Raw genomic sequence first — 19,005 nt, forward strand, 5'->3', positions numbered from 1 at the left:
AAAACAAAATTTCAACTTTTCATTTTGAAAATGTTGATTCAAATCAATCTTAATTTAACAAAAATTTCATTTTGGTACAAAAACTGAAAAAAATTAAGTTTCTGAACTACTCAATTCTTATGGTTTTTTTTTTGGGAGGGGGGTTATCAAAACACAAGGTCAGTTATTTGCTCAGCTGTATTCCTTATCCCCTAGCCTACTGATTCATATTTTCACTTGCTTTGAGTATACCACCTTTTCCTAAATTCTACTCATTAGCTTTCTTTTTATTCTGGAATTGGAATAATTTTTATATTCAGTGGTATTTTAATGCACTGCTATGTGGAAATAGAGTTTTGAGTACTTCTGGGTTGTGAACATTGTGAAGGGACTTGGGTGTGGCCAATCATGTCACAGTTTCACAATAACATGGTTCTCTCATCACAAAGCATTATTGCCTGACTTCGCTCTGCAGGTGTGAACCCCATTTTTAACTCTCTCTGATTCAGAGTCTTTTGGAGATGAGGGAAGCCAAACTCTCTCACTCCCTGAGAAGTTTTTTTTGTTTATTTCAAGGTGTCTAGTTTCAATTGACCAAGACATTGGCTGAAGCATAGTAGTAGGTAATCATTCTGTTACAGAGAGTTTCACAGTGCATATTCACATTGTGGGGGAGGGATAGGGGGAGGGGGGAGAGATGGGACAAATTGAGGTAGGACAGGCAACCTTAATTCTATTTCCTCTCTTTGAGTGCTTGATTTTGCAACCTTAACCTAGTAATTTTTGTCTGTAAATTCCTAACTTTTTACAAATGCAAACTGAAAAGACAAATTCCATCACGTGGAACCATATTGAAACCTGAGGCAACCTGATATGGAAAAGAAAAGAAAAAAACATGGATTGTAGAATTTCACCCAGTGAATTCTTGTATCAAGCCAGTAACATCTAGCTGAGCAAGAACATCTCTTTTAGACTTTAAGTGATGGAAGAATCCATCATGTCCCTAGATTAATTGTTTCAATGGCTAATTAACCTCCCAGTTAAAATTGTACATTTTATTTCTGACACATACAAATCTCTTGTATTGCACCAGCTTCTCTCAGTGTAAGAGACGTGCTTACACAGAGTTCTGCAGGCCATTTTATTTTATTTCTAGTCTGAATTTGTCTAGATTCATCTTAAAGCCATTGGAATTGTTTATGTCTTTGTCGGCCAGATTAAAGAGTCCTATAGTATCAGAAATCTTCCTATGTAGTTACTTATTCACCATGATCATGTACCTTGTGCAAAGAAGAATTCACATGATAAACTGGATTAATTTTCAAATCAAGCTTAAATTGGTGTATCTGGAAGTAATGCTGCAGAAACATGTGCTATGGTGATGAATGCTAGCTAAAATCCATAGAGATAGAAAAGGAGAGTTTTACCAGTTTACCATAGAAGTGTTCATAAAGACAACTTGCTGCCTAGAGAGGCATAGAGTTTGCTTCTCTCCCCATATTAATGGCCTTTCATCTCAGTTGAATAATTATAGTATTGTAATTTAATGTTACCAAAGGGAATAAAAATGAAATAGTGACATCTTATTTCTGTTCTCAAATATAACTCTTAATGGCTAATAAACATCTACTACTTATTCTGTATGACTTTTTATATTGGTAGACCATTTTAGATCTACAACACATCAGTTAGCAGTTTTGAAGATTTAGTCTCTAAATCACAATATGAATAAAATGTTAAATCTGTATATATGCAAGATGATTCACATATGCAGAATTTATCAAACCAAGAAGAAACATTGATGAGTTTAAAAGAACCATCTGCAATGAATTTTGATCTCTTAACCCAAATTCAAAGTTATATTTAGAGAATTGTAAGTATGTTTACGACAATCCTACTATTGCTTTGTAGGAATAGGCAAAAAGCAGGCTTTAATTATCATTTGCATGGTCAGTTACAGTATTGAATAGGAATTGTTACTCACTTTTCTTACAAGTCCCTAAGAAAGAGAGACTTGTATACCAAAAAATTTCCCACCAGATAAAAAAAATATTCATTATTCTACATGACAGTGCATCACTTGTGCTTTCCTGCTTTTGAGGAGCTCAGACACACAGAATGTGTCTCCCTTTGTGCCAAAGTCAGTGACCTTATGGTCTTTAAGAGCCCTGGAAAAATTATTCATTTCATATATAACTGCGATCATAAGACTAAATAACTGTTTTTGTGGGTCCAAATCAAGACTGCCATAGATTTCTTCCTGAACAGTATATGGGGCTATGGATGTTTCAGATGGGAATTTGGACTGCCAAAGGGAAAATCCAGTAACAGATGTCAGTTTTCCATATCCTGAATTGAAGAAGACACTCTTGAGTCCACGCTCCTGGAAAGAGCAAGAGCTTAAAATTCTCCCCCTTAATTCCAGCAGGCGACGTTGTGCCACCACTCTTGTAGTGCAATGAGTGATAGGTGGAGTTGGGGATTATTGTGCCTGCAGTGCAGGCGGGGTGCAAGGATCCCCCTTCTGGCACATACTGATTTGATACTTGTGACCTATTTGTTTCCCTACCAGCCTCATTTGAGGAGTATAAACCCAAGATCATGTGATTTCACTGCATCCTGAAGTCTCCTGCCCTGGTGGGTTTCAAAGCTGGCGTTGTCTTAGACTTACTGGATGCACTGGGAACAGCTTTCAGGAGCTTCCCACGAGTAGCTAGGGCTGATCCCAGAAGTCATTCTGTCATGGGTCACCCTCAAACAGTTGAATTTGTCTAAAAGGGACAATTTCTTAAAATATTTATATTTAATTCCTTGCTAATTCACATATGCTAAGTGTCAGGCCTTTCTATGTCAGTACAATCTTATGGTTTAGCAGAAGTGTACAAATGACTTTGTAAGATGGATCGGTATTTTTTTTTCTTGGAGATAAACATAAAGCAAACTTCAACTGTGTAATTCTGAACGTGTGGATTCCAGAGTCCACTGTTGTTTCTATGGCATATTGTGAGTTTATATAAATTAATCTATGCAATTGCTGCTAACGTATTTGCTTGCAGGTAGTCCAGAAAACATGCTCCCCCCCCCCTTTGTGTTGTGTTCATACATTTTAAACACTTTCCATTTTTTTTCTCCCATTGGTGTTGGCTTCATAAAATCTTTTATCCATTAATTTTCTCACCAAATTAATTTTAATTCTTCCTCTAGCTAATAATAATGTGAAACAATGAGCTTTATATTGGTAATAATTAAGTAAATTTGGAATACATACAACACTTCACAATTTTTTTTCCAATATGCCAGTGTGTTAATGTGCACACCTATTAAGTACTCCCCCCCCCCCAAAAAGTCTGTCTGTGTGTGGCAGTCTAGGGCTTGATTTTAGGGAATCTGTTCTTTATTCTAGAGAATTTGAAGGTGTTACGTATGCATGATTTATGTAAGACTCCAGAACTGCCATCTGTCTGTCACACTAAAATCTAAAATGTCTGATTCATTGTGAAGTGATGGAGACTGCTACAAGCATGGCTGAGAGCTCGTTGTATTCTGAATATTCAAGTTCAGTCATCGCTGGGATTGGCTGCCTGTTACCATCCATTTTTCAAGTTCTCCCTCATTTTGAGTTGATGAATTATAACGGTGTGGTGTACAGCTGCAGTAAAGTACGTGTCTGTGCCATGTGTCTAGGCCTGTGCCTGGACCATTGAGGTATTAGAGGTAACTCAGCCAATCAGCACCCTTACTCTGCAGTTAGTTTGTATGTGGCAGTTTCATTCTTTGTATGAAGACAACTATACAGATGGTGGATTACTTGACCCAGCTGCCACAGTTCTTCAAAAACACCCAGGCAGTAACCCCAGACGTTCAAAGCCCCTTTACCACAATGCACCACCCATCACCATCCAACACAACATCTTCTTCCTAATGCTCTAGCCCCCACTGGGAGGCTGTTGATTTATCTGATCACTAACTGAACTCCAATGTAATTTGGAGCAATTATAGTTCTTGGCAGATAGTTCGGTTAGATCAGTCTTTCTTTGAAAAAAATAGCTTGAGAAGCTAGCTTCTTGGTCCCAGGGTATAGATATAGTTTTTCCTCTGCTATTCCAATATGCCGGGATGGGTGAATTTCAAAGGGCTCAGCACCTATTCAGGCACCAAAATAGAAATAGCCAGATTTTCAAAAGAGTGCCGTATCCACTGTGCTGAGGGTTTTTGGAAAATCTAGCCACAAGGGTCAGAATGGGAGATTCTGGGTGCTGAGTTTTTTTTTAAATGCCCCACTGTTATAGCTCTTCTTTACCTCTTTGAAGGGATAAATACCTGCCCCTTGATTCAGTGATAGATGTAAAGCAGACCCCTTGACTAGAATATTTTTTATTCAAGCCTAAAGTAAAGCCATGATAAAGGTGCGGTATTGAAATTCCACTTTATCCTCTTGGCTACCGCCATTCCTGTGCCCCGTATTACTCAACCTTACTCTGCAAATGGTGCCAGTAAGATTTAAGTGGTTCTCTAAGAGCTGTAGTCCAGCATTTCTCTAAACATTTGTCCTTTGTATGTGCTACCACTCTGATTTATTTGTCAATAGACTGTCATAGTTGAATTTCCATACATCAGCCGCACACACAGACTCTTACGTAGGCTTCAGTTCTTGTTCTGCCATACAAACAGGCTCAGGTATATAAGGAAGCCTGTTTGCAGGGAGAGTCATGTGTAATCAAACTTTCAAAGAAGGGGTCGGATTGCTTCAGCAATGCATGCTTCTCCACTGTGATTCCAGTAGCTCTGCAGGCCAGCTGGAAGTTCTCCACAATTACAAGCTGAGTACAACTGTTAGGAAATTGGGTCTCTGAGCTCTTTGTCTCTTACAAGCATTGGAAAGGTCCCCGCTGTTACTAGGAATGAAGTTTTAATCAATCTGCTTCAAACTCTGTAGAGTAAATAGAGGTACTTGGAATCCATAAAGAAATAGGCCAATCACTGTTGTTTTTTTTTAAACTAGTATAATGAGCTGATGCTGGTTTTTTGGCTTTTCTGATCCTGGCAGAAAGTCGTGTTTCTGTGAAATCTTCAGATTCACATTTAACAAAGACTCTAGAGTATTTGAAGTTTGAGAAATGGTTTTGTTTTGTTTGCCACTATCTTTGTATTGATGCCTTCAAAAGCTACATGCTATTGAACTGGACTTGTGCATATTATTAACACTAGCTTTATACTGGGCTTGACTAGTATCATTCCATTCCATTTAAACTGGCATTCTTTAAGCAGTCTAGGTTAACCCTATTAGCATAATTTGAAGGACATTCTGTAAATTCTCTTACTGATAAGGAATTGGGAGACAAAAAACAAAGGTTAAGAAAGGAAAAGACTGGAATCACAGAAAAAAATTAAAAAACAACAAATAGAACTGCAGTTCCTTAGAGACTAACAAAAATGTATCATGAGCTTTTGTGGGCACAAGCCACTTTTTCAATCTGTAGAAGTGGGTTGTGCCCATGAAAGCTCATGATACCAGCTACATTTTTTGTTAGTCATGAAGGTGCTGCAGAACTATTAATGACAAGTTTTTTCAGTTACAGATTATCATGGCTAACACCCTTTGAAACTTCTGGAATCACAGAGTTGTAGTTTTAACAGAATCGGACTTGAGCTGCCAGTATATTTTTGCTATATGTGTACTTAAAGAGGTGGGTTGGGATGGGATGGTGGTTTGTAGTATAAAGATCAAATAGTCTTTGATAGAGTATTTTAGCTTTTCTCATAGATTTTAAGGTGAGAAGATACCATCATGATCATCTAGTCTGGTCTCCTGCACATTACAGGCCACAGAACCTCACTCATCCATTCCTATAACAGACCCCAAACTTCTGGCTGAGTTACTGAAATAATCAAATAATTATTTCAAGACTTCAAGTTATAGAGAATGTGCCATTTACAGTGGTTTAAACCTTCAAGTTACTTATGCTTCAGAGGAATACCTGGGAAAGAATCTCCAGTTACTCAGAACTCTTCCCATCTAGACAACCATCTCCGGCCACTGGAGATATTTGCTGTGGTTCTGAGATTGCTTCAGCTAGTTCCTTAAGTTCCTTGAATTTGATCAGGCCTTGCTGACTTAAACACATTGGGCTTATCTAAATATTCTGTTCTTTTGCTGTTTTGACTTTCATTCTTCCACCTTCTTGTCAATGTTACTTGTGTTGACTGTCTGCCATTAATTTTTTTTAGCAAGGATCAAAGAAAATAGTCATTAATCAGCTCAGACTTTTTGATATAATCGGTTATTAGCTTTCCTTCCCCGCTAAGTAAAGGCAATTATTTTTGTCAAAATCCAAATTTCTTCGTCAAGTTATAGTCAAGGTCTAGACTTCAGAGAAAATCATCATCCTTGCTATCAAAAAAGATAAGGAAAATGTTGGGATCCATTCCAAAGCATCCAGCAGTCTAGATTAGGCTTCTGATCCGCCTATTGACAGCCCCTTTCTAGGGTATTTAAGGAACCACTTCTTATTACCTTTTTAGTTTCTTGCTAGATGTAACTCATTTTGTGCCTTAGCTTTTCTGGGTTTGTCCCCATGTGCTTGTGCTGTTCTTTTGTTCGCCTCCTTAGCAAGTCATCCATGTTTCCACTTACAGGATTTTTTTATCATTAAATGGTTCCTATCGGAGCCATATTGGATGGGTGGTTGGTGAATGTAAGGCTGGAAGAGGCAAGTCCCCAACCTCACCTACGATCTCGCTCCTGCTTCTGAGGCCTCACTCCTTTCCTGCTTCCCCAGGAGGAGGTGGGGCAGAGCGCCGCACCTGCACCCCCCCAACCATGGGGAGGGGAGGTAAGCAGTGGGTGTGCGCTTGCCCCAACCCCGGTGCACCAGGGAGGGAGGAGAGCAACCCCGGTGCACCAGGGAGTGTGGCCCCAATCTCTGCAGTCCCGGTGCACCAGGTGGGGAAGAGGGTGCACGGCGTGGCCCCAGCCTCGGAGCACAAGGGAGAGAGGAAGACACGCAGCACTGCCCCAGCCTCGGAGCACCAGAGAGGGAGGAGGACATGCAGCACTGCCCCATCCCCAGAGCACCAGCCATCCTTCAGAATGCCTAAAGCAGGGGCTCTGGGGGCGGAGTGTGGGCGGGGCCTTGCCTGGCAGTTTGGGAAGGCAAAGCCTTTCCCCGCCTAGGCTACCAGATGCCCGTGCATATCGGCCTCTGGCTGTTCTCCCTATCTTTCCTTTGCATTGGCGTAGTTTACAGTGGTGCTGTTAATACTGTCTCTAAGAAACTGCCATCTCTGACTGGACTCCGTAGATTTTCTTCCTATGGGACCTAATCTACCTAGTCTCTGAGTTTGCTAAAATCTGCTTTTCTGAAGTCCATTCTTCTGATTCTGCTGTTTTCTGTCCTTTCTTTCCTTAACAATCACAAAATCTGTCATTTCATGGTCACTTTCACCTAAACTATCTTCCACCTTCAGATTTGCAACCAGTTCCTCCATGTTAGTCAGAATCAGCTCTAAAATACCTGCACCCTGAAACAGAAAGTTGCACCTAATATATTCTCAGAAGCTTTTCAGTAGATATCCGGATAGTTATTCAAGTCCCCCATTACTACCAGGTCTTTTGCCTTGGGTATTTCTGTGGCTCTTATACTATTGCTTAATAACATTACTGCATAATTTCCAAAACTTTTTGTTTAATATTTGAAAAGTACTCTGTCAGTATAAAAGACCTTATAAACTAGGTGTGTGGTTTTTTTAATCATGCCACATTAGTTTTAAGATTTGGTTGTTATATGCACTTTTATTATACACCAAGCAGTAAGTAGTCTTGCTATTTGGCAGTTATATGCACTTGTATTGTTTGTTCATTGGGCATAAAGGACTGTTGGTACTAGAATAATTTGTAATCTGTAAGTTTTTTTGAAAATGGTACCACATTTTTTTCAATGAGTGGTATTAACACCTTCAATTATTAAGTGACAATTCAAAAAAAGTTTTTTCAATATTTATGCTGTGTGGTTACTTTTCCTTAATTAGGACAATTACAACAAAATGGCCACATTCAGTTTCTGTTTCATATGAACCAATATGAGTTCACAGCATGGTTAAATAAACTGTTCATTTTAATATGGACTGTCAGGATAATATTTATTCAAATGTTATAAAATTCTTCCGTGAAAGCCGTGTCCACCGATCCTTACACCTCAGGGCTGTTGCCTTCATTACAGCAACCAAAGCAGGGACTGTCAGCACAAGTAATAAACTCCAAGAGTGTGGTATGCTGCTTTTCAATTGGAAATGTGTATTTCAGCAGTGCTCCAGTCTCAGCATTCTGGATAAGGGCATATTTGTAATTTAGAAATGCAAAGTATTCTGCGGTTGCTTCACCGTATTCCTATGGTGTCCAACATGCTAGCCGCTAGCCACATATGGCTAGTTGGCTGGCTGAGTGTGGCTAGTTTGCTATAGCAGTAGCCACCATAGTGGCTACTGCTTCAGAACTGGTTGGACACCACGGCCATATTCCCTTCCTCCCCTGCCCACATGCTCTCACACAGGATCACTGCTTTTTACAGCCCAGTGATTCCCACCAAATACATTTTGTCCTTTTTTTTGGTAATCCAGAACCTTAATCCTGGCCTGATTTGGACAGGAAGTTGGGTGGGAGGTAGGTTGGAGAGCAAGCCTGCCCTGCACCGATCCCCACACGGGCAGGTCCTCGCCAACGGGGACTGGCTACAGACATTGCAGTCAGGTAAATGGGGTTGCGCTGTCTGACGACAGCTAGAATAGGGGGCCAGCCCAGCCCTGGGAAGCCAGAGTCATTGATTGGCTGAGTGTGGGCTCGCTGTCCAGCCCCTCCTGCCACACCCCCCACTCTGGAGGTCTCCCTTCTTCAACTGGGCTGGGAGACACGTATGTTTGCCTAGGTCAGGGCCCAGTGTTTGGTCACCATGTCCAGGGCCCAGCTACCCCTGTAGAGCCTTCTCGTGACTTACTAGTGGGTAAGGATTCACAGTTGGGGAAACTATGCAGTACCTGGTAGCCTGATTTTCTGTATGTTTCTGGCTAGCATGGACAGGAAGAGGAGTTTATATAAGTGCACAGGCTTGATAGATCCAGAAGGGAGTAGCTTTAGTGTTTCTCCAATTTGTGAATTTACTTCCTGACAGGAAGGGATAACTTAGGGGACAGCCTGCAGAAACAAGGATGGTGAATCTGTAAACCAAGATCTACATGATTTGTCTTGAAAAGAAGATAAAAAGGAAGATCAAAATGGCAAAGGTGCAGTAACTTATACAGGCAGTCCCCGACTTACGCGGATCCGACTTATGTCGAATCCGCACTTACGAACGGGGCTTTCTCGCCCCGGAGGTCGAGGTGGCGGATTGCTACCTGCGAGCTCCGGGGCGAGAAAGCCCCGATCATAAGCTGCTCCGGTGCCCCTGGTCTGCTGGAGACCGTCTCCAGCAGACCAGGGGCACCGGGCAGGTTCCCGCGCTTCTGAGGCTTTGCTCTGGCAAAGCCTCACAGGCGCGGGACCCCGCCGCGGCTGCGGCTTCAGTCCGGGTGCCTGTGGTCTGCTGGGGACCGTCCCCAGCAGACCACAGGCACCGGGACTGAAGCTGCAGCCGCGGCGGGGTCCCGTGCCTCTGAGACTTTGCCCGAGCAAAGCCTCAGAGGCGCGGCACCCCGCTGCCGCTGCGGCTCTGCTCCCCGTGTCCCTGGTCTGCTGGGGGGGGGGGGGCGCAGCTAGTGTGCCCCCCCCCCAGCAGACCAGGATTTTGTTTTGGACCCTGGGGCAGAGCAGCTGGGGCGCTGCCGATTGGTCCTGCAGCGCCGCTCTGGGCACTACTGGACCAACCCGGCAGCACCCCAGCTGCTCTGCCCCAGGTCCTGATTCAGCCGCTGCTGGTCAGTTTCAGCAGCGGCTGAATCAGGACGCCTGGGGCAGAGCAGATGGGGTGCTGCTGGGTTGGTCCAGTAGCACCGAGGAGCGGCGCTACTGGAGCAACCCAGCAGCACCCCAGCTGCTCTGCCCCAGGCGTCCCCAAGTCAGCTTCTGCTGAAACTGACCAGCGCTGACTACAGGAAGCCCGAGGCACAGTTGCTCTGCCCTGGGCTTCCTGGAATCAGCTGCTGATCAGTTTCAGCAGCAGCTGACTTGGGGACGCCTGGGGTTCTTAAGTTGATTCTGTATGTAAGTCAGAACTGGCGGTCAGTTTCAGCAGCGGCTGAATCTGGACGCCAGTTCCGACTTACATACAGATTCAACTTAAGAACAAACCTACAGTCCCTATCTTGTACGTAACCCGGGGACTGCCTGTAAACCAAAAGGAAAACCTGTACATTTTCTGCAAGTGTGTTTGATTTAGACATAAATGTATAGAAGGAATTTATGTAAGACGAGGGGGAGTGATACACACAGTACATGTAGGAATAAGTTTGCTAGAATTGATGGCAGAGGTTAAACAAAATTAAGGGGTAATACAAAATTATTGAGATGGTCTAATATACGCTGGAAGCAAAAGGAAATACGGAATGAGAAGGACAGTGGGTGGAAGGAATTGTAGGAGAGAATTCAGCACTGAAATTGGATTGAAGGGTTGAGAGAGAACAGTACTGTAATTTTACTAACAGTTTTTTACAAGAAAAATTGAAAAAAAAACCCCATGAAAATAAAACCCAGTACCCATAGTTAGATTTTCAAGATTAGTTTAATACAATAATTGCATTTAATAGAATGGGTGGGAAAGAGATTCCCTTTATGGATATAAAAAAGGAGCTAAATGGTAATGAGAGAGCTGCTCACTGTCTGACAGCAAAGCAAGGGTTGTGCGGAATGGGCCCAGCTACCCCGAGAGGCAGTTTCTATGTTCTGGTGGGTAGACAACTGTTGTTCTGTTTTGAAAAGCAACACACAACAAAGGCTCCGTCAATTTCATAACAGATTGCTCACTCACATGCACGGCAACGCTTTTAAGAGCCATAATGTTTTCTCTGCCTCTGTCATATGTCCCCTGTGGAAACTTAGTTCAGTAATATACGCTTGTAGGCACAACCTCTATTCAGGCCCCAAGGTAAAATTTCTGTTTCCTTTCAAAGGAGTAGTTCTACACACAATTAACTCAGCTAGCATAATGTTGGAGCTAGGGCAGCAAAAATGATAAGGGGCTTGGAATGGCTGCCCTGAAGAGAGATTAAAAAGACGGGGACTTTTCAGCTTAGAAAAGAGGAGACTAAGGGGGGATAGGATAGGAATCTATAAACTCATGACTGCTGTGAAGAAAGTGAATAAAGAAAAGTTATGTACTTGTTCCCATAATATAAGAACTAAGGGCCACCAAATGAAATTAATAGGTAGCAGGTTTTAAACAAACCAAAGGAAGTTTTTCTTCACATAATGCACAATCACTTTTGGAACCCCTTGCCAGAGGATGTTGTGAAGACCAGGACTTTAACAGAGTTGAAAAAAGAGCTAGATAAAGTCATAGAGGATCGTTCCATCAATGGCTATTAGCCAGGATGGGCAGGAATGGTGTCCCTAGCCTCTGTCAGAGGCTGGGAATGGGTGACGGGTGGTATCGCGTGATGGTTCCCTGTTCTGTTCATCCCCTCTGGGGCACCTGGCATTGGCCACTGTGGGCAGACAGGACACTGGGCTGGATGGACCTTTGGTCTGACTCAGTGTGGCCGTTCTGGTGGATACTGTCAGTAGAACAGGCATGCTCTGTATTTCATGAATCCAAAAAAAAGTTCTTGTGAAGTACTTAAGGTTGCAACAGTCACAACATAACATTGTAAGAGCAATGGAATGAAAAATTAAGCCACATACTATGACATATGCTCTCTCTCTTCACCCACAGGCTGCCTTTCCAATTTGTAGCTGCCAGACAGCACAGATTGTGCTGCACAATTGTAATTGTCCTCTCCCAGCACTACAAATTGTGGCAGTCCAGGCTAGTACTGCCATGTGTTGGTCGGGGCTAGATGGTAAGGGAGCTGATGGAGGCTGATGTCCTTTAGGGGACACCATTTGTAAGCTGTGGAATGTGGTCTGTGCTGTATGCTAGTTGTGCTAATTAAGTTTAAAAAACAACAAATAGCCCTGTAGCACCTGAAAGACTCACAAAAAATGTAGATGGTATCATGAGCTTTCGTGGGCACAGCCTACTTCTTCATGTTTTGTTAGTCTCTAAGGTGTCGCAGGACTATTAGTTGTTTTTTAAATTTCAGTTACAGACAGAAGCTTATTAAGTTGTATACTTGTGGGTGGAGAAATAGAGGGATGGCTCTGATGTGGCTTAGCTCTCAAGTATGCTGTATGTAGAAATCACAATAAAAGCTTTTCAATGCTTCAGCAGCAATAGGTGAACCAAGTATAGCGACTATTACTTCAGCTGTGCATGAAGCTACATCCACAGTTGAATAAAATCTGGCAGCAAAGTGTAGCACCTGGCAAAAATTGTGTATGTATTTTGATGGTGCATACCGTTTACTGCTCAGGGTTGGAGTCTGGGGGGGTGCAGGAGTGTTATGATGCTGTGGCCAGATGGGGGCTTGGCCCCAACTGGGGGCATGTTGGCCAGACTTCATTTTTAAATAAAATATTATGTCAAACACACAATGTTTCAGCATTGTCTTTATTTATGAGAGGGGCGGGGAACCTGTTTTGGGTCAGAGGTCACTGACCCATAAAAAAATCAGTCGGGGACCACACAAGTGAAATGCAAAAAAACAACCCCTTCAAAAAACCCCAAGCCTCACTGATGTGGCCCCTACTGAGACACCTCTCTCCCCTGGCACTCCAGCCCCAGGGTGGGGAGGGTACGTGGGGCTGAGGTTCAGGCCAGATTAACTCTTCTGGGGTTCCAGGGTTAGTGGAATTTGTGGAACCCTCTATACTCTGAGGTGGGGCCAAAAATGAAGGATCCAGTGTGCAGGACAGGGCTGCCAGTGCATGGGATAGAGATAGGGGTGCAGAATCTGGGTGGAAAATGGGGTACAGAAGCAAGCTAGGTGTAGGTGTCTGGCTAGGGGGCAGAAGCAGCAGCAGGGTGCGGGTGGGGGTTTGGGCAGGGGGAAGGCTGCTGGTGGGGGTCAGGGCAGGAGCAGGGTGCTGGTGGGGGTTTGGGCAGAAGCAGGATGCTCATGTGGGGCCTGGGCAGGATACTTCTGAGGGTCTAGGCAGCCTGCTGGTGGGGCCTGGCAGGGTGCTTTTGGAGGGTCTGGCCAGGGGGAAGAGGGCAGGGTGCTGTTGGTGGGTCTGGCCAGGGAGTGGGGACGGACAGCTTGGCTGGTACCTGGGGATCCTGCAGCGTGCATTGCTCCTCCCCTCCCCAAAACAGCTGGCGCGCTTCCTAAGAAGTCGGATCTGGTGCGTAGCCGAAGACTTCCTTCCCCGTGCTGGCTGCCTGCCTGCCTTCCTGCACGGTGACGGGGTCCTGCGGCTCCCCGCCAGCTCCGACTTTTCAGGAAGCACACGCGTTGTTCCTTCTCTCCCTAAAGCAGCCGGCGCGCTTCCTGAGAATTTGGAGCTGGCGTGCAGCCTCAAGACCCCACCACTGTGCAGGGAGGAAGGCAGGCAGGCAGCACGGAGAAGGAAGTCCTCGGCTGCGCACCAGATCCGACTTCTCAGGAAGCACGCCAGCTGTTTTGGGGAGGGGAGGAACAGCACACGTGCTTGCAGAGACACCGGATCTGGCATGCAGCCAGGGACTCCCTCCCCCACCCCCCTCCAAAAAAAAGCAGGAAGCCATTTTCCGAGGAGGTAGCATCAGAGCGGGCTCCTTTTTGGGAGTGGGGAAGAACGGGGGTGGGGAGGCTAGAATACTTCGCGATTGACTGGTTGTGCCCCCCAAATCAACCAGTTGATCACAATCGATGGGTTGGTGACCACGGATCTAGAAGGAATGTGAGGTGTGACTCCTGCATCTTAGCTCATGGCTGCTACTCTCCTAATATGGCTGCAGAAAAAAAAGGCCTCAGACCTAATAATATGGCTGCAGAAAAAGGCTTCAAATTTTACACCACATATACGTTGGAAGTGAAACATCCATAAGGGACACATCTCAAAGAACTACAGTTGCTGCAGAGGGTGAGTAACATTTCCTTATCACAAATAATGGCTAACTATAGCCATATTTTAAAAAGACTACCCATTGCACCACATCTATCACGAATCACCTCTCCGCTAACTTTTGTGAAGAGATCTGCTGACAGAGGGAAAATTGTCATGGACAAATATGGGGCTGACACACATTTATGAGATGCGCACACCTGATTTTTACCCCATTATAAGACCCTTCATAGAACACAACATGAACTGTGTAGCTATTACAATAACAGATACAGCAGTAAATCATCTCTTCCCGGAGCTTATATACACAGTGAACTCTGCTTTTCATTGAATCCAGGAATGTATTATTTTTCATCGTTTGAACCAGAAGCTGCGTACCCAAGGGAGGAAACAGCACGTTAGATGGGTGCCAAGTTTCTCTTAGCAGAGCTACATCTTCCACACAAGGAGAAATAGCAAGTGTTCCAGCAAACTCTTTCCTGTGCACTTACCTGGTTCACTAACTGCACCTTGAGAAAGCATTATAAGTGACAGCAAGCATTCAGCAAGTGGTCTTCTGTTGCAGAATTCTTAGCTCATTGTATAAAAAATAAACATTACATGGCAGTTTAAAGCATATATAAACGATTATGTAATTGTTTTATAAATAAATGATGAGTGGGGGGTTAAAAACCTCTCACTGAGGTTTTGATCCAACTCTCATTAATGTCAGTGGGAACTGGGCAATGCCTTGTGTCCTTGGTGTAAAAACTGACGGGCCTGGTCTTTAAGATACAAAAAGGGAAATTAGACTTTGGTGGATTTGTTTTACATAGAAAGGAGATTCCCTCCAATTCAGCTGTTCCAGTTTTGTGTGAAAAGGTGATGTTTTTAATAAACTGAAGGTTATTCTCCTTGAAATTTCCATATGTTTTTCTCAGCAGGCATGTAGTACTGTTAGTTGGTTACATTTACGGTTATTACATTAGAGGAAAGAGGCTGACCTTTCTGTGTCAGCTTTGCACGTGATTTCTTCCGTGAGTATTCTTTTGCTTTGTCTCCATCCTCACTGACCCTTGGAGCCCATAGCTTTCTCAGAGAACTGATCACATAAAACACACTCTCATTTCTCTGAATGGTTAAAAAAAAAAAAAACCAAATCAATGTGATCTTAAAATTAGCTGTCGCTTTAAAAAACATAAAATATATTTATTTTTTAAGACATGCTCCGAGTGCCAGTAACAGCAGCAGAAATCAGTTTATGTAGAAGATGTATTTTTCATAACGTGCAGAGCTCATCTGGGTATGTGTTTGTATACAGGTTTGTAGAGTTTTCTGCCTAAGGCGATTCCAGCTCTCCATTATGCTGCTCTTCATGGCTTGTCCTTGCAATATGTTTGAACATATTTTCAGCTACTACAAGGTCAAACAACTTAGCTGGTAATCCTCTGTTAATAGAATAGCCACTGTTTCCCTCTACCCTGAAATTAGTGCCAGCATGGCAGATTTCAGAGGCATATTGTGAATTATCCCATTGCTAGCAGCATGCAGTAAGAAACAGAAAGCACTCAGATAACACCTGATCTGTCTCCACCCTCATTTTAATTTCTCAGCTTTCTGTTCTTCCAGAAGAGTCACAGAATCATAGATTAGGGTTGTAGGAGACCTCAGGAGGTCATCTGGTCCAACCCCCTGCACAAAAGAGGACCAACCCCAGCGGAACCATAGAATCCTAGAGCTGGAAGGAACTTCGAGAGGTCATTGAGTCCAGTTCCCTGCCCTCATCATCCCAGCCAGGGCTTTGTCGAGCCTGGTCTTAAAAACTTCTGGGGATGGAGATTCCACCCCCTCCCTAGGGAACCCATCCCAGTGCTTCCCTCCCCTCCTAGGGAAATAGGAGGGAGGGGACTCACTGGGATCATCTAATATGGACCTAATATCTAGCATGGACCTCCCGCAGTGGAACTTGAGACCATTGCTTCTTGTCAGACTGCCCCACCCCCACCTCCACTATATGAGAAAACAAGGCTGACTGAAGCTCATAGTTCAAGGTCAGATTCTCTAGTCTGACCTGTACGTTGCAGGGCACAGAACCCTGGCCAGCCACTACTGCAATAGACCCATAACCTTTCAGTTACTCAAGTCCTCGAATCATGATTTAATGGCTTCCAAGTTACAGGGAATTCCCTATTTACTTTGACAGTTATATACTTTATTACTTTGAGCATATAAATGGGAATTCAAAACTTCTCTCTATATATTTTGTGCCATTAAGTGTGTTTTATTTTTTTATCATATTAGAGTGCAAAGACTCTCAATATAAACACCAGTATATTGTGAATTCAGCAGTTTTGATCAGCTGCCCATGTATGTATCAAACTGCTTCAGGTTCACAATGGAAAACACTAATTTGCACACTTTTACTACTTCATTAGCAATAGCCAGAAAGAACTGAGTCTGAAGACAATTATAATCTAAAATGAATGTACTAGTTCAGGTGACAGTAATTTCCCCTACAAATGAAGTATTCAATTTTACTGTAAGTCTTTTCTTGCTCTTTTCCTTTCCCTGCATTATACAGTTCCCTACCTATGTTTATTTTGTGGTGTTGACTCCATCAGTTTCTCCTTCTTTATCCTGCCTACCCCAGTACTCATAGCTAAGGCTTGGAAAATCTAACAAAAACCTAATAACCAGAGAATGACACCTACTAGCCAAAGTGACATACACAAGCTGGGGCTGTTCCCTCTGCTATGTCGGGGCATCAGCCTGCTGTGAAGCTAGCCGCCTCCTTCCCTTCTGGGGCTCCTCTCAGTGTTTTCCTGGGACCCAGCTTGAGAGCTACAGTTTTTACATGGGCCCCTGCAGCGCCTTGTTGGTATCTAAGTACCAATCCCCCCATGTGTTCTGGTGCTAGAAAGGAGAAGGGTCTGTCCATTCATCTGCACCCCAGTTACTCAGCCTAGTATCTCCCCCTTGTCCCAGCCTCCCTAAGTTGGAGGGATACATGAACTTTAGGAAATCTGGAAACCAAGTCCCAATTTGAGGAAAAGGGTAAATTAGAATAGCAGAGTTGAAAAATTAGTTTCAGAAACCAAAGTAAGTGAAGGATTGTGTCTGAAGAAAGACAAGAGTCTTTTGTTGAAACACAGAACAAAACTCATTTGGCAACAGAGAAGCCCTATCCAGGAAGCTCTTCTTTCATGTTGGATGTAAATCTATCAGAAGACAAGGTGGCGCTTCTTGTTCCTCTCACCAACGTAAATTGGTCCAATAAATAATAATGCCTCAGCTCCTTTGGTCTCATATTCTTGGGCCAACACTGCTACAATTTCACAGCATAAATCTGTATGGCTAGCATGCTCCATCATCGCAATACAATTCACTTCATTAGTGCACTGAGAAGCCTGCAGTGGTTTTTTAATCCTATATAGAGCATATTGAAAGTGAAAAATGCAAGTCTATGGTGCTCGTTTGGTTATCTACAAAAAAAATAGAGTCTTGACTAAGAATTCCTCTAAGGTTGGGTCCTACTATTTGAACAATGCAAATGCTAGAAGAGGAAACCCAGACAGTGCGAACAAAACCTCTTTATACTGGGCGATTGCCCAGAATCTTCAGCACCATAGGTCAGGAAAGCAACTCGTCATACTGTAATTGTCCTCATAGTAATTGTGACGGGATGCGGTCACAGAAGACCCCTTGGGGGCATTTTCCCAGAGTGGCCACTCACCTTCCTGCTCTTTGGGGTTTCTCACTACCCTGTCCGACTGGGCCAGCTCCCTGGTCTCTCCCAGCCAAGGCACAGAGCTGAGATCACTGCTCCCCTGAGGAGCAGTATAGACACTGAAACACCTCACATCTGAGGAAAATGTAGTTTGGGGCTCAGCTTCCTGGGATATACCACTCCTCAAACGGGATCAGAGCCCCACATGGACTATTCAGGTAAGCCCTCTTTAGCAATGGAAGGAGGATGAACACACTGATTGCTCCCCCAGGTAACAATTATTTACACTGGGCTGGAAAGAAAAAAAAAGTGATTTTATTAAGTACAAGTAATAGGATTTAAGTGGTTATTAGTGAGAACAGGCGGAGCAAAGTAGATTACAAATTTAAAATAACAGAAAACACTTGGCTAATCCTAACATTAAACCTCAGTACAAATTTATTACAAACTCACCCTAACACTGTGGCTAAAATGGCCACCAGAGCTTTCTTGCGCAAGAGAGCATCCACGCTGCCATGGACGCGCTTGCGCAAAAGCCTATGGCAGTGTGGACGCGCTCTTGTGGAAGCCCTTTTGCAGAAGAACTCCTGCGCAAACTGGGTCTCGCACAAAAAGCCTGTAGTGTAGATGTAGCCTGAGGGTAATACCCTTGATGGCTTTCATTTCAAACCATGAAGCAGGGGTGAGGAACCTCCAGCCCCTGAGGCCCAGGGTCCACCCAGCATTGGGGAGCACACGCTGGCACTTCAGCCCCTCCTCCTGCCCCAGGGCTGGAGCACACAAAATCTACTAGGCTGCCCCCCCCCCCCCCGCTCATGCTCTGGTATGTGAGGGGACTGTGGGAGGGTGTTCTTCTCAGTTGGGGGCCATACTGAGGGGTTGGGGTTTGTTTTGTGGCTCACTTATGTCTGGCCCCCAACTGATTTTTCTGTGAGTCAGTGGCCCCAGCCCAAAAAAGTTCCCCACCCCTGCCATACACCGGCCAAATCCATATATCCAACTTCATACACAAGAATGATCCATATATATATATAATGTATTTTGGTATATACCAAAATAAGCTATACAGCTCCAGCAGATTAAGACTGATTACATGAGGTCATTTGTCCCAAGAATCTTTGAATTGTGCATCTTTGTGTCCATAAGTCCATTTCGTAAAGCATGGGGGGAGGGGCCCTGTCATAGTAATCATAAAATACTAGCAGACTTTCCTAGCATTGCCTGGTCCTTCAGGGCAGGGGGCTGGTGG

At 43.9% G+C, this 19,005-nt stretch overlaps 2 protein-coding genes across 2 annotated transcripts in view; one reads left to right on the forward strand and one right to left on the reverse strand.

Annotated features, from left to right (window-relative positions):
• The window catches only part of C10H3orf70 (chromosome 10 C3orf70 homolog), a 37,691-nt gene that overhangs the window by 6,232 nt on the left and 12,454 nt on the right, over window positions 1-19,005 (forward strand). The window lies entirely within an intron of this gene.
• VPS8 (VPS8 subunit of CORVET complex) overlaps window positions 15,019-19,005 on the reverse strand; it is a 167,233-nt gene continuing 163,246 nt past the window's right edge. Inside the window, exon 46 of the transcript XR_012906179.1 lies at window positions 15,019-15,160. The gene's annotated coding sequence lies outside the window, so the exon portion shown is untranslated. The remainder of the gene's footprint in view (window positions 15,161-19,005) is intronic.

Source organism: Pelodiscus sinensis, chromosome 10 (assembly GCF_049634645.1).
Source record: "Pelodiscus sinensis isolate JC-2024 chromosome 10, ASM4963464v1, whole genome shotgun sequence".
NCBI lineage: Eukaryota > Metazoa > Chordata > Testudines > Trionychidae > Pelodiscus > Pelodiscus sinensis.